We start from the raw sequence: 25829 nt of genomic DNA, 5'->3' as shown, positions 1-25829 counted from the left end.
AAATGGGAAAATCTCAGCTTTCTATTACAACAGTTGAACTGCATTTTGGCTGATTTCATCAATACCTTGCACAGCATCTATGTAATTTATTGACATTCTCAGTTTAACTAAGTTATGCAAGTATACTGAAAGGGTTGCTACCCAAAGCAGCTTACAGCCTGACATGCTTGCAGGCAGCGGTAACACCTATCAGTGTGCACCAGGCAGAGGTGGGCCTGCTCACACCACTGTGCTTAGCTGCTGCTCTTCCTGTTGTTTTACCTTCCCAGCATCCTTACAGAGCAGCGATGTGTTTGCTCTGATGTCTTAAATGTGGGGAAAGTGAGGAACAAACAGACTAAATGAGTTTCCCAGAGTCACAGTGAAAGGCAAGACCTGAACACACATAAACCAGAGCAGTGGTAAAAATTCCCACTGTCTCCCCAGTTTGCCCTCCATTCATTTTCATTAAAAAATTCCCAAAGAAGGTGTTTACTGAAGGAAAGGGTTTTCACTTCTAACTTCCTACCAAGTCCCTAAGCATTTGTTGTTGGCTTTAGTTACTAGCATAACAACAATGCAAAGTGCTTTCACTTTATGCCAAAAATTAACTCAGGTCTTACAGGTCAGTGGGGTTCTCCAAAAGCAGCCTGACATTTCCTCCTTCTTTGCTTCCTGGAAATAAAAGCTCAGCTCCTTAAGTCCTGATAAATGCAGTTCTTTCCTCAGAAAGACTTCTGAAACTGATGCTGAAATTCATTGATGCTATTTATATTTACTGTGACAGCATTTAGGAGCCTGAGGAATGGACCCTACTGTGATAGGTGCTGTAGAAATACGGTATAAAGAATAATCCTTGACTTCAGTAATGCTGGGTAGGGAGAAAAGGGGGTATTCAGCACTTCAGCATAAGTTCAAGAATGAGTTTATTTTGACACCTTAAACAATAATAAGCTGCAATAGAAAGAGTTTTAAACTACATTATGATATGTTAATACTGAAAACTCCCTGCTCATTCTCACCTTCATCTTTCAAAACACAATTCTTGGTTGCTTACAAAGCATTTTCTCCATCCTTAAAAAAAACCCTTAATTATTTTTTTCTATCTCTGTGAATAAATGGTTCAGTGTAGACTCTTCACTCCACCAAGGTCAGAATCTATGTGTACAGATGACTTGAACTCAATGGTAACATATTCATGTCCTGTCTGGGGAATATCACTGATAGCTTCTGGAATAAAGTCGGAAGTGAATTCTTCTACTTCAGTTTATGTTTCAAACTATTCCCTTCTACTTAAAAGTTCATTCAAAGGAGACACAGCTCATTTCCTTAAGAAATTGTATCCACCCAGTGAATGTTATTTCTCACTATACATAAGTAATAGGAGATTTCCTACATTTTGCCTACTTCTACCCTATAGATTTAATATGTAAACTGGGAACATGCAGAATATATTGCTTGGCACAAGTCAGCAAAGTTTCACCTGTGAGAACACAGTATGAATTCAACCTTTGGTTGCTTCTGCTAAACCACAGGGAGAATCTACACTTAAGTGGTGTAAAGTTTGTAGATTAGACACGAACCCACAAAACCAAATCCACAGAGCAGCATTTACGCTTGCAGAGCTCTGCAATCCTCTGACTCCATCTTGCTTGGGTCTCTGTGGAAAGAGCAAGCTTTGTCCCAGGGCAAACACAGAGGGAGCATAGGGCTCTTGTTACCTGGGGAAGGATGCAGAGGCACAAGCCCTTTATCGAAAGACTATGTGGGAAAGGAAAATATGATCTATTTCAACAAGAAAGCAGAGAAAAAGTGATTGATGCTCTGGAAGTGAACGTGTGGTGCATCAGGAGAACAAACTTGTTCTCACATTTTAAAGTTCAACTTCTTTTCATGTTCCTGAGTTATATTTAAACATCCATTTAAACTTCATGCATGAAGCACCTGGTATTCCTTGCTATCGTCTGCAACGAATCCCCAGGATTCATTTCTATATCCTCAGCATATCACTGATCTTAGCTCTACAACAGGCGAGCGAAACTTATACCATAATTTGTGCCTTTCAACTTCACATGTTTCTGTGTGAACCTTGATAGCTAGGAGAACAATTATTCCTGCTTTATATGTGATTTTAATATTCTTTTCTTTATTTCTTTAGGTCCACGGATTAGTTTTCATGGATCAGTCTAGGTTCCAGATGATCCAGATCTTAAGCTGTTATCCTCTCTTTGTCACAGGTCAACTCTTACCCCAATTTTAAATGTGAGGTGAGCTCTATTGCTTTGAACACGTAAATGCAGCTCAAAAAAACCTCTGCTAAGAGTGGAGTGACAGCCAAAGTTCTGATTAACTTCACCTCTTCTGCAGGTTCCTGCAATGAGTGCAAACAGCTGTGAAATCTTTTGCAGCAAGGCAATGGAGGGAGGAAAAGAGTTGGCTCTAAGTTTGAGAATTATTATTCTTCTACACCCATTCACACACCTATCACTTGGGACAAGCAAAGGGCCAAAGACATGCCAAGCAATTACACAGCTACATAGGTCTGTGCACAAGATATTCTGCATCACGTTGGCTGTAATTTGCACTCACTACATTGGCAATGGCTCCACCTGTGTCAGATGGCAGCAGAGAAAACCACTTTTCTGGAAGACTAAATCCATCTCAGCTGTGGCCAAGCCGTGTCCTCATTTTGGAAAGTCTGACTGGGAACAACAGCACCTTTCAATCTGAGGTAGAAAAAAGGTTTAGAAAACTCAGTTTCCTCAGTTGTTGATTTTCACCTTGCTCCCTGCACTCCTAAGCAGTAACAAGATACTCAGCCTGTTGCTAACTTCAACACAACTGGCCATGGCTTCCCAGGGATTTATAGGGTAATTTTCCATCCTAGGTCTGCCCTTAGCCAGCTCTTTGTGTCTTGATGAGAAATGGTTTATAAACAGATGGATATTTTCCCTTGCTACTCTTTTGAGTTGTGAGAAACCATATGAATTTGTTTCCTAGTTCAGCTACAAAGGACAGAAGAACCACCTTCCTCAAATCACTGGGGTTCATGACACAAAGTATCTTGGCAAAGTAGAAGTCAAGTTCATCACTGAACTTTTACTGCATGCTTGCAGATGCTTAAGGGTGTAGAAAAAAGTTGACGGGATGATGGAGTGAGTCTTGGCCTTGCACAGGCTAGTGATTAATGTTGAAAAATCTATCCTATTTTCCCTATTGGTAACCTGAAGACTGCCATTCCCTGCCAAGCAGAAGTGGCTCACTTCATCATTTTTCCCAATATATTTTAGAAGTCTTCCTTCATTCAGTCTTGTAGAGACTCAAAGCCCATTGTTGCTGCAAAGCAGACCGTAGTAAAGGAAACACCAAGACAGATGGACCTGTTCTGAGGGGTTCCTGAGGTCTAAAAAAAGCCACACTGACAGCTAAGTAGGGAAGGAGTTGTTGGAACACCTTGATTTTGACCGTGAAACACAGTCAGTTACCTTGGTCTGGAATGGGAGTTGACTTGACTCTCCAGAAGCCAAGACACTAAGTCAGAAGTGTTAGAGGTGTCTCTCGTTTCCTTGAGAAGCATATGTCCAGCTGCAGGACTGCATGCTGTCCACAGTATTAAAAGATCCAAGGGATTTAAGATAGTATTGTATGCTCCTAAAGACTTACCTATTACTCCAGTAGCCGTTCATGGGCAGGACAGAAAAGCCCCACACTTTAACTGCAATACATCTGAAGACTGTAATCTTGTACAAAGATTTCAATCTTGGACTCTCAGAACTGCGCCCTTGAAAACCATGTCTCCTGTTGGATGAGGCTGCACAGACTTGGCGTAGCATGAGCAAGGCTATCTAAGAATTAGTCATAGTAACCACATTGTCCCACAGGACTAGTTTGGCACAGCACTGTAGCTGCTTTCTGCTATTTGCTTGTCCCAAGAGGACATATAGTTCAGAATTGCCCCTCTCCCAGTAATATTGTGTTATGGGCTGCTGCTTCTGCTTTCCAAATGCTGCAGGTGCTGAGAAACAAAGGTGAAAGCACCCATATGGTGCTTTCAGATCACAAAACCAACTCACAGTATCAAAAGCCCAAAAGGACCTGTTTGCTTTTTGTTTTTCTTTTCTCATTGGAAAACCTATTAGGGAATCTTCAGAGTTACATTCAAGTGCCAAGACCCATGGAAAGATTTATTGCAAATGTCTTTTACAAGGTTCCTTCCTTGTTGGAGATTGGTCTGTTAGGATTCCCCTTCAAGATATTGCTAATCCCATCTATTCAAAATTTATGATGCACATTCCCTCGAATACCAAAATGAGTTTAAAAACACAGTGCAGACAGGGGGTTTTTGCTAGTTTTACTGTAATTTGCTTTTTAAGATTTCAGAACGTAGGCATTTACTGTACTCACAGGCTTCCTTTTGCAAACATGAGGGCTGCAAATATACTTTAATCTGTACGTCATATTGTGTGCAGTGCAAATTTCCTGTATAGATCTGGGGCTTTTCCTGGAATAAAACTCATGATAAGATGGTAAAAATAATTTGATGCAAGGTGTGTATATGTGCAAGTGTGTGTGGTGACTTGTGGCTTTTTCCTGCCTGCTCCTTCAGTCACTGCTTTAGGGACAAAAATTAGTTTGAAAATCATTTTTCCTTTCCACACACACAAGTAACTGCAAAAGTAGTTTTCCACATGTTTTAAAGTCTTTCCATTAATTTTTCTCTGTGAACTCCAAGTAGCTGGAGACTAACTCTGGAGCTACTCAGCCGTTCACTGCTGTATACAGGTAGAAGGAAGAGCCAGCGATATAGCCAAAATGTCCTGCCCTAGAAAGAAATAGCTTTATTTCATATGTGCCAACTCCCTAGAGCCTCCAACATCCTTACTATTTACAGCGATAATAGGCACAGGTCTTCCAAACGTGTACCTGATGAGGCAAAATTGGTAAGTCAGTGAGAGACAAGCTTTCTCGTTTAGGCAATATGTTAGCTCCAATGAAAAACACATATGGGAGCTTTTGTTTTAAAACGTCATCTTATGTTTTTCCCTACCCTCTCCTGGATGAGTTTAATTTTATTTGGTGTAATTAAGGAAAACTCCAAAACAACATTAAAGTTAGATGATGCCTTTATGTCAAATTAACAAAACCCACTTTTTTATGAAGTTACCTTCAAAGAACTACGAATGTATTTAAAAAGTAGTATCTTCTCTCCCTTCTATTTACTTCTCCTTAAAAGGACACTTTCTCTAAGGAATACGATTTCATTTTAGCTTGAAAGCACTGATTTCTCTCTCATCTATGAGCCTCTGCTGTGCCTCCTGAGTACATACTAGAAGGACTAATTCACAGGACAGATACAAAGCATTTTAGAAATATAAACCCATCCCAAATCTTTCTGCTAAGTAACCCATTCAATCCCTGTGAATATCAGTTAAGACAGAAAAACAGTAGCACTAATGATAAAGCCAAGAACTGCTGTTATTAATAGCAGAGCTATATAAAGCACACATTAAATGAAGCTCATTTAAACATGCTCTGGTTTAATTAGATTTACTTTGGCCACCTCAAAAAGAATCCCAGCAGAACTTGTGGTGGGGTTTTTGCTGCTGCTTCCTGCTGTGAGCCCACCTGTTTCTGCCAGCCTCGCTGCCCTGGTAGTCCCAAAATCCCTGCATCAGGTCCGTGGGCTGGGGCAGGTTGCAGGGACAGGCTTCCACACCACCTCGCTCTGATGCTGGGTGAAAAAAGTTTTTTTTTTGAGGGAAAAAAATAGCTTTGTCCAGGGTTTACTGTGCTAAGGAAAGAAACGCTGGCAAGCATTAAACTTTCTGTCCAAACAGCAGGGAACTGATCTGTAAGTTCAAGTAGTTTTTCATACCCTGCACAGAATCTAATCGAACAATGTTGTTTTAAGACAAACCCTCCCCCAATAAAATAATCTTATATAGATATATATGTATTTTTTAAAAAGCATACAAAAATGCAGCATAAAGTGGGGACGGCATCTCCATGATTTGGCCGCCTATTTGGATGCAGGAAAATCCTCCTCCTTGGAATAGTTTCCTTCCCAGGGAGTGCTCCAAGCCTGACCCAAATCCCAAGGAAGCCACGCTCGTAGCAAGCACCTTTGGTAGCAGAGATGGGGCTCCTGTGAGCCACAGACGGGAGAGACAGGGACTATTTCTATATAAACAAGCCCAGGATCAGCTGAAGTTGCTGCTCACTGGCAAACACAAATAAAGAGACAATTCAGAATCAAAGGTGAGTCAAAGAAAAAATATGTCCAATACGAGGAGGCAGCCCAGACAATCAGTCAGATGCCAAAACATGTGACAGACCCAGAGGCAACTCCAAAACAACCAAACCAACTGCCTGTGAAGTCTGCCAAGGAGCCAGATGCTCCTGCTTAAAAATATCTTCCGCTGCCTTGGCATCTGCATTCTCTGCCTGCCGTCAAAAGAGGAGGGAGGGGAAATCGGGAGAGCGGAGCGGGAGTAGGGATGGGGGGGCCGCAACTAATAATATTTTTTGCCATTTTAATTCTAAGTACTTCTGATTATTCATTTGCAGTTTGTCATCATGTTACTGGAGAGCGAAACAAAACCCCAGCCTGGTATAGGATGAGAAGGGAAAAAGAGGCAGAGCCCTCTATGCAGAAGGAAAGATCTAATAATTCCACATTGCTGTGGGTGGCACATTCCTGTTAAGGTGATAAAAAGCTATAAGCTGCTGGAGTTGGCAGTTTACCACCCAAGAAAGTGTCCGTGTGCCCCAACCCAGGTCCCTGGCTGGTGGTGGCACATACATGGGGATAAGGCCAGGAATGGGATGTTCCAGCTTGTGCCAAGGTGTCCCTGGGCTATGCCAAGCTGTACAAAGGGTACAAATAAGGAAGGAGCTGGACTGAATACAGGTATTTCTGCTACTAATCGCAGCAGCAGGTTTTAGTTCACAGAGGGTGCAGTTGCTTAAAGGAGGGTTAAAACACACTTTTGTGGTATTAACTTACTAAAGAAGCCAATTCTTTGTAACTGTAGTTGTTGACTAAAACCATTAAATAAAATATACATTCGATAAGAAAAGGTCAAAGAAAAGCACAATCAAGAAAATAAAAGAGAATTTCTGCAATTTCTGTTACAGGAGGAACTGTAACACAGGAAATATTACATCTCATTCGTACTGAAGGCCTTTATCTCTCACATGAACTTTTCATAGGTCAGTCCACCCCTTCATAAATTAAATTACAAACCCATTTTGTTTGCATTTCTGGATTCTCTGAGTAGGAATCAGGAATCCCATGTGTGGTCTGTCCCTCTGTCATTGAACTGACCGTATGGCCTTCGTTTCTTTACACACAAAACCTCGGTGTTCCTACGTGTTGGATGCATCCCTCACTCTCTGTCCCAAGCAGAGCCACACTTCCAAAGCCAGCGCTCCTGGAGCAGCAGATAGTGAACAAGACTCAGAATACAACACTCTGTTATTTTAGCTGAAAAGTGTTTGTTTGTGTAAGATAAAAATCCGAACTTTATCTTTCTTCTGGGCTGCTTAGGTTGGATTATTTAGTCAGGAGGCTTTGGGACACTAAGTGCATTGGGGACCGCTTCAATCGACAAGCTTCAAAGCAAGAAACCTGGTACTAAATGAAAGACGCATTGGAGACCATCACTGTCTTTTTGAAAGCAAAGAACACTGAAGGTCACGTCGAGCCGGGCTGGGGTAACACCACCCCAATCCTAAACTCTCCTAAAGAACAGAAAGATCCTTTTGTGATGTTTGACTTATTTTCCTCTATGGTGTTTTTGTTGGGACAAAGCTTCGTGGCGGCTGGTCGGCAGCAGAGAGGGCACGCGCTGGGCTCGCAGCTTCTCTCTCAGTCCCTCAAGCAATCTGGCACCCAGTGGGCCTGCCAGCACCTTTCCTGCACTGAAGGGTTGAAGTCCTTGCTGACAAAATCTGCGCTGCACCTTGTAGACTAAACGTTGCACACAGAACTCATTTGCAGTGAAATGCAGTTGCAGTAAATAAATAAGTAACAGGAGCCAAAACGCAGCGTGGTGAATCGGCAAAAGCTTAGTGCAAAGAAATGGAAAGAACTTGCGGTGACAAGCGTTTCATGTGAGTCTGGGACTGAGATTGTAAGAATTTTGCATGTCTACATAAGCTGACTGATAGCAAAGGAGTTTCTAGTCCCCCTCATGGCATACACAAATGTCTGTTAAAGACATAAATATTTAAAAACAACAGCTAGACTAAGAGGGTTAGCTTTCATTTCATCTAATTTGGCAAGCATTAGATACACCCACCAGAAATCATTTTATTTTGTGTAATTTAATAGCAGATCTATCGTAGCATCGCCGTTTCTGACATACCGAAACAAATCGATGTGGCCTTTTCTTAAGTTCAGAATTAATATAAGGCTGTAATTCAAATGGTAGATGGAAATCAATAAAGATTAAAACCTTTCTGTGCTACTTGCCTATTTTCATCCTCTGCTGCGAAGCTTATTTGCCTGCCTGCATGTAATACAGAGACTTTGATCCTTGTTCAAATATCTCTGATTTTGCACTTCCCTCATGTTTGATTTGGTTCTCAGGTGAGAAATATTGGCAAAAGTTATTAGAATTACACCTGCCAACAGTAGCACGCCGTCTAGCAATGTGAAATTATATAAACTGCACTATGCATGCCCTTTGGATTCTTACACATCAGAATAATATTCCCATAGAAATCAATCTGAGATTTTAATTTATTAAACCCTCTCTCTTCTCCCCCCTCCGTCCTTAAAGGGATAGATTAAGATACAGAGGAGGAAGTGAGATAACATCAAATAAACCGGGTTTAGAATGATCACAGATGACCTTCACAATATGCGTTTTGCAATTTTGGGTGGATTAGAGGAAACTAATGATGGCTTTGAAAGGAGCTTTTGCATAAAGCTTGGGAAACTCTAATCATTACAAATCCACTACTTAAGAGAACAATTCTGCGCGGCACACTGCAGCTTTAAAGCATACATGTCTTGTTTTCTTTCCTCCTCTCAACAAGCTTATTTTGCTTTCACTTATTCTAGTCTTCTTATAGGAGCTCTGTAACTGTTTTAATTTTCTGCCCTGCCTTTTAATTTAAGGGAGCCTATTGTGTTTTTTTTTTTGCTATTACATTGCCCGTACAGCCTATTTTGCATTGAGTTGAGGACTCATAGAGTTAACAGACTGGGGAAGAGAGAGAGAGGGAAAAAAAAACCCACTTGCATTAAGCCTGAAGCCTGTCACCTTTTCTTGGCAATTACACTGCTAATGGCTGGGTCCCAAGCAAAGTGGCAAAGAATATCTCTTCTCACGTTCCCAACTCACAGTGCATTCCCAAATACCAGATGGTGTTTTTGGAATCCATTTCACTATGTTTGATATGACAATACTTTTGTATAATGTTAAATTATATATAACTATTTCAAATAGCCGATATCGGAACAAGGCAAGAAAAGGAATATTAGACGCAAGGAGGAAACAGAGAAACTGAAGACTGAAGGTTCTCATCTCCTCCTGTTGTATCTTGTGTCTCTCAGATTTTTGTGTAATTTGAACAAAAGAGGAAATAAAGAGGCTCAACAGAGCAGCTCCCATAGTGCTACTATGCAGAAATGGTGTTGTTTCCTCCCCACAATTTGGTGTACATCTTAGGATGCCTGCCAGCTCTCCAGGAGGCAAGTGCAAGATCATAAATAACACAGGGAAAGCAGGAAAAAAGGGGGGTAAAAAAACCCATTTGTGAGTAATCAAGTCCCACCGTTTTCTTTACAGAATTCTCCTTGGAATCTTAGGAAAAACACATCATGGAAAATTCAGGAGGAGTAAGTTGCTACATCTCCATTAACTTCAGTAGAGCTGTGCCAGTTGACAGAAGCTAAGCAGTTGGCCAAAGATATTTAAGTTCAAGTAACTTGGATCTATGTAGTAAGTCTCATTGAAGGTGAATCCAAGCTTGCCCCAGATTAGCTATTCCAGCTATTTACGTTAACACTGATGGACTTACAGAAGTTGGAAAATATCCACTGGAATCAGGCCCACAGATTTACTTGCAATACAATTCATCAGTGAGGAACAGAAGTAGCTTGGCCATTCCTCAGGAGACAACCAGGACCTCAGCTTTAGGAGGCACAAAGATTTCCTTAAGAAATTGTTTGTAGTGCATCCAACAAAAAGAACAGGGAGAAAATGAACTACTGAGAAAAAAAAAGTATTCAGGATAATCAGTGTCCTGTCAGCTTGCCAGTGATGCCACTTTCATGATCAGAATCCTGTTGTTTAAACACTGGTTAGTTTTATGATTTCTAAACTGAAATTGTTTATTTTACTGTAGCCAAGGAACTTTGTTTTCTTCCATCTCAGTTTCAGCTCAAGGCACATTTTAGCAACCAGCAAAGCTTTCAGGATAAATGCTTACCAACAAAAACACTTCTCAGGCTTCACTGTAACATGAATACTGAAACTATAAGGACACAACTTCACAAGTAATTTGTCTAGTTCAATCAGTTTTGTTCCTGCATATGCCACAAACCTGTGGCGTACAAAAACCAAATGAAGGTTTCATTCATATGGCTACACATAAGCAACTTACTGCATAAGTACTTACTTTTTACACCACAAAATACTGACTTTTCCCTCTTGATTGCTTATACTGCCAGCCTACAGTAAAGATTATCAACCCCTACAAGGATCATAGAGATCCAGTGACTACTACATAATTAACAATAACTTGTAGTAATGCAATTTAAGAGTCTTTTTAATGGGCATAGATGGCAGAATGTATAGCCCATCTTTCTTTGTCATCCTAGAAAAGGGGCCCCATGCGGAGCTGCTGGTTGCTGAGTGATGCTTTGTAGTCTGTACCAGACAGTTGCACAGTACCAGCTGCATTGGCAGGTAGCCGAAGTGCAAAGAGATAGCTGCCAAGCTATGCTATACAAAGGAAGCAGTGCCAGAGAGAAAGGGACCTTTGCATGAAGTCACCTTTGACCCTGAAGCCAGCATGGATCCCATATTCATCAATTCCAGACAATTGCATCTTTCATTCCTCCACAAACTATGATTAGAAAGGGCCCATTTGTGATAGTGATTGTTAGTTTACAGTTCCCAGAAATTGAATTATTTAATCTTCAGTTCTGTTGGCAGCAATATTTTCCCTAACCTTTTGTAATGGCATGCCAGTGATAATCTAACATATGTATATAGGGAGATACACACACATACACATAAGCAAGCACCTCCCTTCCCTACCAAAACTGGGTGAAGAGACATAGATGCAAAGAAAAGGGAAAAGCCACAGCACACAAACTTTGGCAAGCCCCGTGCTGATGTGAATTGTCAGAATTCAGCCTGGGAAGTGCCATGCAGTCTGTGCACAGCAGTATCTCAACTTCTGGCCACAGATCTGACTTTCCTACAGTTCTTTCCTTTGATAGGAAAGCTTTTGCTGTACAGAACTGAGATGTATCAGAGGCACTATTTTCAGATTCCTTTTTTTTTTTTTATTTCTATAAATATTGACTGCTTGTAGCACATGCAAAAAGGAGAGGAATATTAAACAGATTTTAAATGGACTCATAAGAAAGCCACCAATGACAAGCAAAAGCACTATCTGAGGGGTAAGGGGGAGACAGTGCACAGAATAAAAGCAGCAGGGAAGCGTCTAGGCCTGGTCCCTGCTACTGCTCTCCTGTGTGTCCTGCTTTGCTATTGTGAGTCCTATTGAAATCAATAGCAGAGCTCATGAGGTGCATTTTTCAGCATTTGCAAGTTTGGGATCTTAATGGGTCTTCAACTGCAAGCTTCTCCCATATACCCTCCCAACTTCACACAGCACTTCCTTGAACAATAAAGCAAGTTGCTGGCCCAATCAACAAGTAGGTAAAGAACAGATGTCTGAGAATATAACTCTTAGCAATGACTTTCTCTGTGTTCAGAGAAAAAAAGGGGTGAAAGCTCCACCAGAATCAAGTAAAGACCTGATGTTAGCAACTGGAAGTGGAGAGAAAGGGGAGGAAAGGATGGGAGTCCAAAAAGCCTCCATTAAAATCTCTGATGTGATCCTTCGGTCTCATCTCAGAGATGTTAGCTGAAGGGAAAAAATGCCTCTACCTGAAGGCTGGCCGTATTGTGCTGCACCTGACTTCTGGCTCACATGCGAGACCGTCTGTTCTTTATTTTCACTCTGTATGAAGCTAATGGAATTTGCAGTTGATTAACCTCAAATCTGGAGTAATGATCCAGCCTGGGACTGCAGCTGGCGATGCTGGGGCTATTTGTACTTCTTAACCGAGTAAGTCAGCAACAAGTGTAATGGCACCAAGGTAAAGATCCTGAATAGACAGGTAAATGTCAGAGGTGTATTAAAGGAGTTGAGAACATGACCCAGGAGTGCAGACAGCAATCCCTCTTCCCCAGGAAGAGGTGGGAGCACCAACTCTTAGAAGAATTAATCACAATATAATAAAAAGTATATGGCTACACTTCATGATATTCTACAGGGGACACTCAAGCTGCAAGATTTACCTTTTCTCCATACTGAATCCATGCATTAGGAAAAAGGTCATCTATTGAGGAACAGCCTCTGTAGAGTATTTAGAACGCACATTGTCCTAAACCTTCTCTACAACTTCAGGTTGTATGAGGTAAAGCAAAGTCTTCATTAGAGCAGCACCACAAAGTAAGATTCAGAGTAAAACTACACTGGATTATTTGTATTCACTTATTTGTGCCTATTAATTATTCTGTCTATGAAAAATGGCAGCTGAATCACTGCAGATAAACACCACCAGAACGCAATTCAAGCAGTTGTGGGGTTTTTTTTCTTAATAGATGTGTTTCTGTTTTTTCTTTCTCAATTGTTCAAAGCTTCAATGAACAGAATTATACAAATGTGCACCAAACCTCGGAACTAATTTAGTTTAGCAAGTGCTTCACACATCTTCGTTTACTGAACAATGTTACTTTCAAATCATGACAACATTCTTCCTTCCTTGCCTCATGACTAATACAGTGTTATTCAAGCCGCTCCTCTTCAGACACTTCAGATCTTTACAAATCTTTTCCCCAGCTTTAGCACCTGATTTCTAATTAAAATCAAACTGAGAAAGTTCCTTCCACTGATGTAAATCCCACAACCCCAGGCCAGTGACAGGCACAGCTAAAAAAGGCACTGCATGGCTTTCCTTACACGGCATCCTTTGGAAGAGAAACTTCTTCAAAGAGATAGATAAAATGAGCTGGGATGAGCTCTTATACTACTTATTGGATAAATAAGTCTTCATGTGATGTAGTAAAAACAATTTTTCAGTCTGAGGATGACTGTTCTTCCCATATATGAGACTTGTCAAATTAATGACTACCAGTGGACTTCCCTAACACTGCATTACTGTCTGTATTTTATTTATATATCGTGCATGTAAATATACATGTGCACACGCACACACACACGCACTGTGTGTACTATATGTCAACAACTAATCAAAAATTGTTTGCCCACAAGCATATGTGAAAAATTCATCTAAATAATTGTACATTTAATTTTTAATGAAATCCCAGTAATCCACTCAATTTACCAAACTCCTACTTCATATGAAAGTGGTGTGCACACAGACCTCTGTGTCTTACTCAGTGTGAGCATACATACCACTTCAGGCATCCCCAGTCAAGTTTCATTATAATATTTTCTTGATTTGGAGATCACTGCTTTTACTTATGTGCAGAGTGAAGAAGCATATGCTATATGAGTAACCCATAGTGTTTGGCTTAAAGGCAAAATAAGAGTCAGCAATAAATAAACAGTAAAACACAGACTGCTAGTAAATGGAAAGACTCCACAGCCTATTAGGTCTTTGCTGTCTTTAGATCCTTAATTCTGTAAAGATTTATAATCATAAGTAACTTTTCTATAAAATAATGTGCTGCAGTCATAGTATCTGTCCTCAGATAATGTTGGAAATGCATTAATTAACTTCTAACGCCCTTTTTTGAGGTATGTGAGTTTTATTGTTCTACTCCACGGACAGGAAGGATAAGACGAAGATATTAGTGACTGATTTGGCAGACCTCTACAAAAACCAAGGGAAACACATTGCATAGCTGCTCGTAAGAACACACATTCAAGCAGGCACCTGCATTTTGCAGGTGCAAACACCTACAGCCTATAAATAATAATTCTAAGCCATGCTCATGCACACCCATCCTGGAGCGTGCACCCAGAAAACTCATTAGAACAAAGACATTAGCAAGCATGAACACATACATGGAAGTGCAGGTGTTTGATTAGTTCAATCCAAAGCACATGAACAGATGTTTGCATCAAATTGAAATTGTCACCATCCTCAAAACTCTGCAGCTCTGTCATCCCACCCTTATCGGTCTGTTTATTTCTCAGATTCCAGAAGGCCTTGTCTCACACTGTTTTTCAGGGTACAGCTTCAACTCATTTTGTCTCCAGCCCTTTATCCTGTTGAAAGGGAAAATAAGAATTCCCATCCCATCAATCTTTCCCTTCTTAGGCAGCCAATCATTCACTTTCTGACTAGGTAAATACTCCTTTCCCAGTGTCTCTGCATATCGCTGTAGTGAAGATCTTGGTTTTTTCACACAGGATCAGTTTCATGATCATAATGCACCTCTGAAAACAGATGTGGTAGGACAAGCGTCAGAAAGTTGGGCTGCACCATTCAAAGATGGGAGCAATCGGTTCCATAAGGGCACGTGGCTCCCAAGATTAATGTGCTGTGAAACCACAGACTTTGTCAAGCTGGGAGACACCAGGACACAGGGCTGTGGGACACCATGCACAATGAAGCATTAGTCTTTTCTGAATCCTAGTGCCACAGGAGCATGTCATCAGCCTGGACTTTGCTCTTTTGTTTTTTTCTTGTTTTCCTTCTCTCACTTTTCATCAGAGTTTATATCAGAACTCCCTAAAATATTCCATGATATTTTCAAATTGAGCAGATGCAATTCAAAGTGGTTGCTCTGCTGATCATGAGGGACATCTCATGGAGTGGCACAGAGCCTTGTTTTGTTCAGCCATTGCTGTTGTCCTATGGCTCTTTGGCTTCTGGCTATAGAGTTTCCCCAGTGCAGAAGTTTGGGTGAATGAGCTACTACTCTGCAATTCAAACCATGATTTTGCATATGAAGAGAGGAAAATAAACCCACAAAATGATTTGTCTGTGCAGCGGTCCAGTTACTGGAGGACCAGAGCAGTTGGTAGCCCATATGTTACTGAATGGTATTTTAAGTAATGAAAAAGAAACAACTTCAAAGAGAGATTTGGAGAAGGAGCTAAAAATGTGCTTCACTGTCTCTGCTCAGGTGGGATCTCTTGGCCACTCCTCTTCATAGTGACAGAAAACATGTTCTCATATCAAAGTCTGCACTCCTTTGTTTCCTTTACGGTGCCTGTGCTGAATACCCATGCTTTGGTCGGTCCTTTCTATACTTTAGACTTTCTCTTCTCAACACACTTATAAACTGGCAAACGACATCACTTGCCAGGAGCCAGGCCTTCACCATGGACTTCCCACCATTTCAAATCTATGTCCTCTTCTTACATGCCCATGTACTTCTGTGGAAGGTATTTCCCCAATTCGTTTGTAGAAGACTCTTAGAAAACTTAATAAAGAATGAAAAGAATGGGTGTCTGTAGGAATATAATAAATTTCAACAACTCTATGTATCTCCATAGTGAAAAATCTGTACCTATAAAACAGGCGAGAGTTATAATACGTAAGAAAGTTACTATTTTCTTTCAAACTGTATAAGAAATATTCATCAACTTTTGTACATGAGGGAATTCCTTGGGCATGTTAAATAATGTCTTATGCTACAGATTCCTTCATTGCAAGAGGCAGACAGCTCACCTTTTAAGCTTCATTTCCTTAGGAAATCAAGATAAAAGGAGAGGAAGCAACAAGTCCTAAAACAATGCTTATATGCATTGCAGTTTGTCTAAACTGCAAGTCCTCAGCAGCAGCAGAGTTTTACTTGTGTTTGCTTATAATTCTTGAGAATTTGTTCTGTTTGTGCTCTTGTGGGAACCCTAGACATTCCCCTACAGTCACTGTCCTAAATAACCACGCTTAACCTATTCTTCTTAACCTATTATTTCAAATAGTATCACAAAAGAAAGTTTCTAGTAAAACAAAAACCACACTGACAAACAGAAGTACACGTGTGTTGTTTTTATGTGTTCCCAAGAGCAAATATAAATGTTGAATAAGTGAGCAATCAAATGGGACAATTTTTCTCCTTTCTTATTGAACATAAAAGGTTAATATGGGTCATGTTGGGCTAGTCTTTATATTTCCTAGATGTAAAATAATAAGCCATGCTGTACTTTCTATTTTCTTCACTAAAGAGGAATACTTATTAACATATTTCCATGCAGAATCAGGCCCATTTTCTCCAGCCTAATTGAATTCTGGATTTAAACTAAAACATGGAAAAACTCCCCTCTAATTTACTCACAGCTAAGTTATGGAAGTACTGTTAGTGACCAGATATACCCCGTGTCTCTTCGGTTAGTCACGTTTAAGGCAGAAAGGCCTATTTGTGAGCACTATTTGTGCTCTTAATTTCCACACTGCTCCTATTGACAACCTCAATCCGTGTGTGCGATTCCAATTGGGTTGTGAAATTAATATGGCTGTTTGCGTACATCAAGGGCAACCTGCACTCCTTTGAAAGAAAGGGCATTGCAATTATTGGTAGTAAAAAGTCTACAAGCTTATAGTGCCATCTGTACCATCCAACACTTCCACCCATATCTAGTTGTATTGCTAACTTTGCATTTCACAGCCTCTGAAAAAAAAAACAACCACCGAAGAACAACAGACATGCTTATACAGGCAAAATATTTTGAATCTCACCCCATTAGCCAACACATCTATTTAATCTATTCTAATGGTTTTTATCTTATTGAAAACTACTCTTCCATAATCTACTCTATGGAAAATAGATCCAGAGATCTTCATCACAGTGAAGAGAAGTTGTAAAACCTTTTGCAAAAGAGCTCTGGCAGGCTTATACAGCTCCTGCTCCGAAGACACCGCCATCAGACCAGCTCCTGCTGCTCTGAGATCAGCTGGATTTCTTGGGAGTCCGGCAGGGCCTCCACTTTTCCTGGGTGGATAACGTGTAAGCGTATTGCGTACATAAAGTGTGCATGTACATGCACAAGGAGCTCTAACATTTGCAGTGGGTCCTGTAATTATTACCTGCAGTATTTGTGAAAGAGAAGTTTCTACAGGCATTAACGGGAATAAAGATATTATCAATCCAAAACATGTTATTATGGAGTAGCATATTTGACTTCAAATATCAACAAAGGAACAACTTGATTCATCCTAAAATCATCTTTAAATATTAAGCAGTGTCAGTGACCACATCTGAGGGAGAGAAGTGAAGCACACTTCTAGCAGCACAGCGGAATTCTTTTCGCACTGGGATTAAAACACAGGGAACCTCTTGATAAACCAAAAATGTTACCTTCTTCCTTTCCTATAAAGGAAGGGAAAACAAATATTTACTTCCTGACTTACAGCAAGTTTCAGGTTGGTTTTTTGTTCGTACGGAAACTACTGGGACTTTGCCAGCAGAAAGTTTCAGAATATTTTTTTATTCTCACCTCCATTTTCAATTACACCCAGTATTAGTGAAGGGCAGGATCAGATGGTCAGAAACTACCACAACCATCCCAATCAATTTAAAGACCCAGTATATGAGAGTCTCACAGCCTTCGGATTCAGATCAAGGTGTCAGACCTTTCAGGCACTGCTTCTTTTTTCGGTTCTTTTGCCTCATACCTTAGGTATAGCATGGATTGAGATTAGAAGTTCTCTTATTTATCCTTCACAAAATAGATCCTCCTATTACTTGCTTTTCCCAACTATTACAACAATTTCATAACCAGCGGCCACAACAAACTCTGGAAATAAAACATGGACATCAACAGTGAGAATGAGCTGGCCCTTAAGGGTACAAAGCTGTGCTCTTCTTCATTATCCTCCTGGTAAGACAGCTATCTACACAACATCCTTCCAGCCAGTAAATGCTGGGCAAAGACATCAGATCGCTGGCTCCCAGCTCAAAGGGCGGCACTAGGAGTTCAGACAAAGTTTTTTGGATAAACTGGCTTTTCCCTCTTGCCCTTCCTCAAGGTGTCCTATAGCTACACCATTGTGTTACAACAAATGTGAAAGTTTCCGAGGGGAAGAGGGTTGAACAAGGGTTAACATGGTGCATTCTCCTCTTACTAAAATGATGTCATTTCCCACCCCCCCCCCCCCAAAAGTATCTGTTGCTTGGTTGTTTACATACTAAACTTAATTTAAAATATATATTATAGACCTGCACGATTTAAAATTGAATGGCTTCTCATATCTGAAAACATTTATACAAATTCAATTTAAGCCTCCAGTGCTTCAGTGTTATTAAAAAGTATTTGTTTTTAGCCACAAACTACCCATATTTTCTCCAGAAAAATAAAGACTAAGAAAACAGAAGTACTGATACATTGTAGAAATTGTCCCAATGAGTTTATAATCCAGTGTAAGTTACTCAGTACTGATAAGTAAAGGAAGTTCAACCAGACAGTTTAATCCTCCAATTTCCTGTCTTCTAATCAGCCACTGAGTCCTCTAGCTTTAAATTAGAAACATTCATGGCAATATTCAGGACAGGTGAAGGAAAAGAGTAGAAAACAACTAGGGCAAATCCTTGTAGGGAAAAGGAGGTCACATACAGAAAATGAAGATACTATAATGTGTGTATAGCCATGCACTGAATATGTATGTTCAAGTTAAATAGTTATACATGGAGTTTAGCAACTCTGAGAAAGAATGATTTTATTGAAAGCATTTATAGAGCAGTGTATGAACACACGAGAGTTACTGTATAAAACAAACCCCATTCTGCAAGGGTTCACTGTTAACACTGTTTTTATAGAGGCAGGAGCAGGATAATTAGTAATACCCGTATGATTTCTGATATACAGATAAGTAGGAAGCAGAAATCGGCAAAGCCACAAAGGGTTCCACAGCATGTGGGGATCACCAGGATAAACTTAGGTGAGAGAACATATATGCAAGTATGTATAGATACACTCAAGGATTTAAATAAGAAATACTACTTGTGAGTGTTTCATGCGTTGGACTATTTTAGCTTTGACAGTAACAATTAGCTTCCCATATGATGAAATTAAATATTTATTAGGTGTGCCATTACCTTTAATCTCATTTACAATGAGATTTATAGTGAAGATTCCACTAATTTTTAATAGAAGGGAATACTAGTAACATTCTGAAATTTTATTTTTTTACTGCATAAATTACCTGAGCAATTTCAGCTATTCCTTATGAAAATGGAGCGCAGATGTGTGAAAGAAAGGCATTTACCAAGAGCTTAAGGGAAAAAATGATGGCGAGTTAAACACCTTTCAAGTAACAAAATGACCAAGTCCAGTCCGACTGTCTTTAACAAATTGGGTTTTAAACTTACGGTATCTCAAGAAAATAAAGGCATATACACGGAACTATGGAGCGATAACTGGATAACAAAACTAGAAAACAATTATTTCGGAGAATGACTGAAGACCTGTGTTAGCTGTCGCATTCAATAACAGCAGTTCGCTAACTCGGACATGGAGTCCTTTGAAATGGCTCCTAACTTATTAATAAGGCCATTTTCCTCAGATGTTTCACAGAGGAAAACAGTTTGGGGTTTGAAACTCTTTGGACTGAGATAACTCAAACTATAGGGCAAAGTTGGCTCTCAGGCGCTCAGGTAAGTAAACCTGTAGTCGCTCCACTCCTCTTAACACAGTGACTCCAGGCTGATGGCAGTGTAAAACCTGAGCAGAATTTGGTCCAAGGTCTTTAGTTTTGTGTTGTCATGGAAAGTTTCCCTCCAGTTTACACCTTTGCTGCACTTGTATTTCAATAACCCTGTGCAAAGGAATTTTGCAGACAATCCCTTATTAAACATATAGAATAGTCACATCACATTGGCTTGCTAGAGCAAATAATTAAAATAATCAGCTTGAGATAAATGTTTATAAGAGTAGCACAGCTGCACATATTTGTTACAAACGCAAGACAGTACTGAAACTTTTCTATGACTAACCCTTTAGTGTCTCTATGACAGCAGTAAATTTGACAAAGAAGTGCCAATGATTAAGAAATAATGATCACATTTCCAACAAAATAAATCATCTCCTATCTTCGGCCCGCTACCCTGGTTAAAGTATTTGCTATTACATACACATTAAAGATGTATAATTCCTTCTCACACAAATTTACAGCATTTTGGAGGAAGTTTTCTGCTAAAATCTCACATTACAATATAGCCAAAATAACTGCTGCTGCATTTACTTGATAAAAGCATAAGAAAAAATAGATTTGGGTGTCAAAAGATTGCCTGAAAACTGTGGTGACAGATGTAATTATTGCCAAAACGTACAAATACTGCGGGTTCTACCGAAATAGTTTGAAACATTTCTAACTGTCTCCAAGAAAGATAAATAACATTTTTCTTTTACTCTGACCTCGCACTATTTTGGCAAGTAAGATAAAATATATTAGCCATTCCATCAGATGGCTGGAGAGAAAAACTAGCTGCAATGAGGGAAACCGAATTAAAGGAGCATTAATAAAGATTATCTATGAAAGAAAATAAGGTCAAAATTAGAACTCTGCATTTTAAAGGCACCTTTCAAAAATGCAAGCTGCTTTGCCCAATGCTAAAATCCATTCATTTTCCTAATCATGCAATCACCCAATCTCCATTATCTCCAGCTAGCTATAAACATGCTATAGACTGGAGTGAAAGAGGGAGAGTGTGAGGTTGAGAGACAGAGAGAGAAAGAAAGAAAGAGAGAGAGATTACTACCCCCAGCCTTTTATAAAGCCGTTTCTTTCACTATAACAGGTCTTTTCATCAAAATGACACAGAACCTTTAAATTTGGGCATAATACTCCAGTACAGTACCCAGCTAGAGCTCAAAATGGATTTCGAACCTGCTCCAGAAAGAAAACAAACTCCCTCGTTTGACACACAAATTGTTTACGATTCATTAAAAAGCAAAATTGCATATCACAGTGCTGGCAGCTGAGTCCATATGGGTGCAAGGGGTATTCACTCATCTCTTTGTATGCTGGCAGTACCAAACCGAAGTTTAGCACTGTGCAGCTGAGATTTTGTGCAGCCAGACGATACATGAGGTAATTTTAAAAGCTTTTCTTGTTGTTGTTGTCTTTAAAACATTAAAATCTGCTCTCTAGTTTACTTTTGATTAAAAGAATGTGGCAATTGTGATGAGGTTTAGGGGGTAAAAAGAAACAGATATCTACTTTTTGTTGTACGGTTTAGATGCACTGACTGTATGAAAAACTGCTTCTTAGTCCATCAATAATTGAAAGTTGGTATGAAAATTATTTGCAATTAACACATCTATTGTAAAGATCTTGAATTATTCATTTCAGTTAAAAATACCATCTCTTTCAGCTAGCACAACTTCTACAAAACAAGGCTATTTTAGTGGGGTGGGTTTTTTTTTTGTTCTCTTAGAAAATAAATGGTGTGACGTTCAAGTTTAAGGAGAACTTTCTGCAACGTTTAATCTAAACAACAGCATGTGTGGTTATAAAACTGTTTATTTTTAGGCAAGTGCATTACTAAATGTTTCCAGCATTATTACATATTATATTCGCAGTACTAAAACATGTGTGAAATAGATGTGACTGAAATGAAACTTCCTCGGACACTTTCTACAGGGTGTAAATAACTGCTAAGTAACATTTGAGGATACTTATGAAATAGTAAACTACGGACATACCTCATCATAAAAGCAGCCGATAGACAATAAAAGAGGAGTGGTAATAAAATACACACATGGCTTAGAATAAGACAAAAAATAAATCACAGCATGCTCTAAATCTTGTGGTTAAAACAGGTACTTGAAAACTTCGCTTTGAAAATGATAACAAAGAATCAATAGCCTTATTTACAAGGGTTTAACAAGCTAGAAAAAAAAAAGTCACATGAATAATCAACAGTTTATGTGCATGCAAATACCCCTTCCCCCTCCAACTTCCCCTGGCAGAAAGTCTAATTGGAAAATCAGTACTATAAGTAAAGTGGTTAGACTTCCCTATTGCCATTAACCAAAAGCTGCATGTTACATTTCACTGGCAACCGCTGGCAAACCTCTAATAGACGGTTAAAAAAAATTAAGAGTTTAGACAAAACAAAATGGATAAACCCCGAGCCCAAACACCTTTAAATACAAGCCACATGATATACACAATGGCCACCACCAAGCTGCAGAATAAAAACCTTCCGGATCTCACTTTTAAAAGTCTTTCAAGTCCTCAGAGGTCTTAAACTTTCCAAATGATACCAAAATTGGTCCGGGGCGGCGAAGGGGAGGGAAAGCCCCCGACTTGTTTCAGCGTATCATACAATGAAAGTGATCATGCCTTGTTTTGTAATTCCACTCGCCAGTCCTTTTTTAACTGATATCTATGTGAAATGAGCTGAGGTTCACGGTCCAGTTAGGAGCGGATAATACATTCATTGTCCTGGCAGCAAACTTTTCCTCTCACTGGAAGAATTCACGCTTGCCACAAGAATAATAATTACAGAAAACTAAAAATGCGCTGCTAACGAATTAATCCCTAACGGACAACACGCTAACGAGGGCAGTAATGATTTGAGGACTCTCTTCCTCACAACAGGACTTGCATCTTCTGCCACAATGGGCTATTGTGCATCCTCCTAACTCACTATACCTCTTATAGATTCAAGATGTCAAAGGTTGTCTGGCCCGGCTGACCATGACATGCTAGTTAACTCGTTCTACGGAGCACGTTGGGACTTTTAGGGAAACTTTAATTGCGCCCAAAAGCAGCTAGAGCCAGACTCTGCGGGATCTGTAACACATGGCTCCAGGTCAGCACAGCCCGGTAACCTGTTCTAACGTAAACAGGCGGAGGGAAAAAGTTAGCTCGGGGTCTCCGAGGAAAGGCAGCACCTCGCAAAACACGCTCCTCTCACACGTGATGATTTTACACCACGACACTCCCGCACCGGTCCAGGCTTTGACAGGAAAGCAACTTGCTTTGTAACGGACTGAACTTTCCACCTCCCCTCTTTACAAAATACCGCATGGGAAAAAACGCACACGCACACGAATGCTTGAAAGCAGCAGATAAAGTAAAACAAACTGAGCGTTAAGCAGCCGACTGAGACAAGTTTCTCTGTACAAGGCGTTGCAAAACTACTTCTTTGCATAGGTTTTTTTTTTTTCCTCTTTTCCCCCTTAAGGAGAATTGAAAAAGCTTCCCTCTGGAAACTGTAGTGCACATTAACGGTCTCCTGTTACACAGGGGAAAGCACACAAGTGGGACAAGTGTGAGGCTGCTCTACTGAAGAGTGTGAAAAAAATCAAATGTTAATTTGATAAATGTGAGGTCTGGGACATTTTGTCAAAGAGGGAGGGAAAGTAGAAAAGGGAAGAAAAAAAAAAGACAAAAAAAAAAAAAAAAGGCAGCCCTGCTGCCAACTCACCATCCACCAAGTTCTGGCCGAGATGTCGTAGCAGAGCTGCCATTTGATGGAGCCGTCGGAGGTTTTCCCTGCCATTATGCTGTCAGCAAGCTTCATCTGATGCTAACTCACGGGAGATAAGACACCTAATTGAGAAAACATTTGCACTGGCATGTTGGGCAACATGTAGCCCGGTCCATACCATATGGAATCATGGGTAAAAAAAAAAAATCTTGACAATGAACCAATCTCTCACAGACCCAGTGGCAAGGTGAAGTGGAGATGAAAAGTCATCTGCTCCTAAGCACTGTCTTCTCCTCTCTCTCTCTCTCTCTCCCTGTCTCTCCCCCTCTCCCTCTCTCACACTCCTCTTTCCTTTTTTTTTTTTTTTCTAAATAAGAACCCACTGCTGAACATCAAAGAGAGGCAGTCAAAATTAGGGGCTTCATCACTCAGATGATTTTGGTCTGCAAGGTTTTTCTTTCTTTTCCTTTCCTCTCTTTTTTTGCCTTTTTAAGAAGAATAAAGAGATTTAATAGGACAAAGGCAGGTAGTGGACTGCGGAGGGAGATCGCCACAGGCTATTAGCCTAAAATTTCTGCTTGACAGATGGAACTGCTTAGAGACTATCATGCAATGTTTTGGGTGGGTTTTTTTTTTGTTTTTTTTTTAAAAAGACTTTCAGTCTGATTCAGTATCTGTTTATCGCAGCTACTTTTCTCATGTACGTGACCGAGAGGGGGAGAAAAAAGACTGAGCAAAAATAAGAACGCTTTTTGCTTTCTTTCTCTCATAATTGTGCATCTGATCATTTAAGCAGTAAAAGGCAAAGCAAAAAGTATAAACTGCTCAAGTTTATTCTTGATTCAGTGACAGCAGCTTTCTGAAGGAATCAAACGCTCTTTCATTTTTTTTTCTGAGACCTTAAAGTTTTGGCTTTTTGTTCCTTCTTGATTTTAGATACCAGATCTTATTGTTCAAATGAATGACTTCTCATAGGAAGGTTCAAATGGCTGAAATGCTCCCGAAGAACAGGACAATTCCCTCCTTATATTCTTAAGACAGTTTTGCTACCATATTTTTTAAAGCTGGTTTTTAAAGTTGCACTTCCTACCACCATCAGGTGATACCCAGCAAAGCCTCACAGGGGGTTGCTTTTCCCTCCTGCAAAACTTCCCTGCAACAACCAGAATTTAGGTGTGGAATTGACACAACTCCAAAGCAGTTTGAAAAAGTTATAGAATCCTGCTATTGTCCACTATTAAAATCCTTTCCCGGAAAATAAAGTGAAATATAATCAGACATTTTCCCATCTCCATTTCCCACTTCTAGTGCGCTATAAATGCAACAGAAGTATTACTTTTACGACATCTGACTATCAAACAGGCAGGGAATGCTTCCCATTTAAATCACCCTGCTGTATCACACAAGCAACGGTTGCTTCCCTGTGGCCACCACCACATCAGGACAGGGCACTTGGATCTGTACAGTGGTGCCTTCCCTCAAGTGCTTGCAAAAAATGAACTTTTGAAGCTGCAAAGGGACTCTCAGGAATACACCTTAGGTCCATCGAGCTTTGGCCGATACAACTCAAAACAGCCACACTCTGCAAATCTTTTCATGATTCGGACACAAGAGGAAAACGTATTAAAATATCCACTCAATTTTAAACAATATCCACTTCTGTTTGTATCAAAGAGGGGAGCTCGTGGGCGCACAATCCTCCGTTTGACTGTTTTGTGTACTAACTATTCTTTAACTATTTGGGCTATGGTAAAATGATCATACTGTGCTGCACAGATTACAGAACTGCCATTCAGTACAGGACAGAACTAACTTTCACTGAGCTCCACTAATACCTTCAGATTGCTGTGATGCGAGAGATAACAAGCAAATGATTCAGAGTAAACACAAACTGCTGATGTAACATGCAGGGGTTAGTCCTTTTTTTTGCCCCAGCCTTAAACTGGACTGCATAAAAAATACATTAGTGCATGAGCTAGGCAACTTCTTAGCATCCCAGTTTGTTTTTTTCGCTCCAGATAGCAGGTACAATCCTACTGCCATTTACAGGAAAGGGTCTGGCTAGCATGGGAAGTGTTAAGTTTTAGTCTGAGTCCAGGGAAAAAAAAACAAATCATGGACACAGTGCCAGGAACTGTCCTTGTTCTGGCTGGCCAAAGCGTTTATCGTCTTCTGTTACTGCAGGTTTGTTAACACTACCTGTCCTTTCTGTGCCTTGCTGCTTATTGAAATATCCCTCCC

General features: G+C 40.0%; 1 long non-coding RNA gene across 3 annotated transcripts in view; it reads right to left on the bottom strand.

Annotated features, from left to right (window-relative positions):
- Nucleotides 1–21652: 21652 nt before the first annotated feature.
- Nucleotides 21653–25829, bottom strand: part of LOC134165940 (uncharacterized) — a 68637-nt gene continuing 64460 nt past the window's right edge. For 2 of the 3 annotated variants that reach the window (XR_009965705.1, XR_009965706.1), the window contains 2 exons: nucleotides 23586–23710; nucleotides 21653–23443 (listed from right to left, as the gene is read on the bottom strand). This is a non-coding gene — a long non-coding RNA (uncharacterized LOC134165940). Of the gene's footprint in view, nucleotides 23444–23585; nucleotides 24710–25829 lie in introns of those variants that run through there. The other variant, XR_009965704.1, reaches the window with a different exon arrangement.

The sequence above is a fragment of the Pezoporus occidentalis genome, unplaced genomic scaffold (genome assembly GCF_034315485.1).
Source record: "Pezoporus occidentalis ecotype Australia unplaced genomic scaffold, CSIRO_AGI_Poc_V1 ctg25, whole genome shotgun sequence".
Classification (NCBI taxonomy): domain Eukaryota; kingdom Metazoa; phylum Chordata; class Aves; order Psittaciformes; family Psittacidae; genus Pezoporus; species Pezoporus occidentalis.
Note: the sequence above shows the minus strand (reverse complement) of the source record. Positions and strands in the feature narration are given on the sequence as shown.